This window comes from Sinocyclocheilus grahami, unplaced genomic scaffold, assembly GCF_001515645.1.
Source record: "Sinocyclocheilus grahami isolate Dianchi unplaced genomic scaffold, SAMN03320097.WGS_v1.1 scaffold31.1, whole genome shotgun sequence".
Taxonomy (NCBI): Eukaryota; Metazoa; Chordata; class Actinopteri; order Cypriniformes; family Cyprinidae; genus Sinocyclocheilus; species Sinocyclocheilus grahami.
Genome location: NW_015505210.1, coordinates 939,068 through 939,391, shown reverse-complemented (window position 1 = coordinate 939,391; position 324 = coordinate 939,068). Strand labels below are relative to the sequence as shown.

General features: G+C 29.3%; 1 protein-coding gene across 1 annotated transcript in view; it reads right to left on the bottom strand.

Moving 5' to 3' along the window:
• Nucleotides 1–324, bottom strand: part of LOC107575757 (calcium-dependent secretion activator 2-like) — a 100,040-nt gene that overhangs the window by 53,772 nt on the left and 45,944 nt on the right. The gene's annotated exons all lie outside the window — the stretch shown is intronic.

The following is a 324-nucleotide window of genomic DNA, read 5'->3' as shown; positions in this document are numbered from 1 at the left end:
AATAATTTCTTAACATTAAACATTGACTGTCAGTCTTTATTCACCTGTTTCTCGTCGTTTATCATTAAAATGTATTAAAGTAAATAGTGTGAATTACATCACTAATGTCATAGAATAGCACGGCAGGGTACATTGTAACACAGTGTTACAACATACCCTATCTGCGCAACTGGAATTTAAAACCAGTTACAGTCTTCTGATAGTTAAAAATAATTTAAACTGATAAATAACAGATTGGAGATAGCAATAGAACAATAGCAGATTTGTCTAATTTTAAATGAGTAATAAAAACTGAGATGAAAAATGTACTTAAGCCAGAAATAT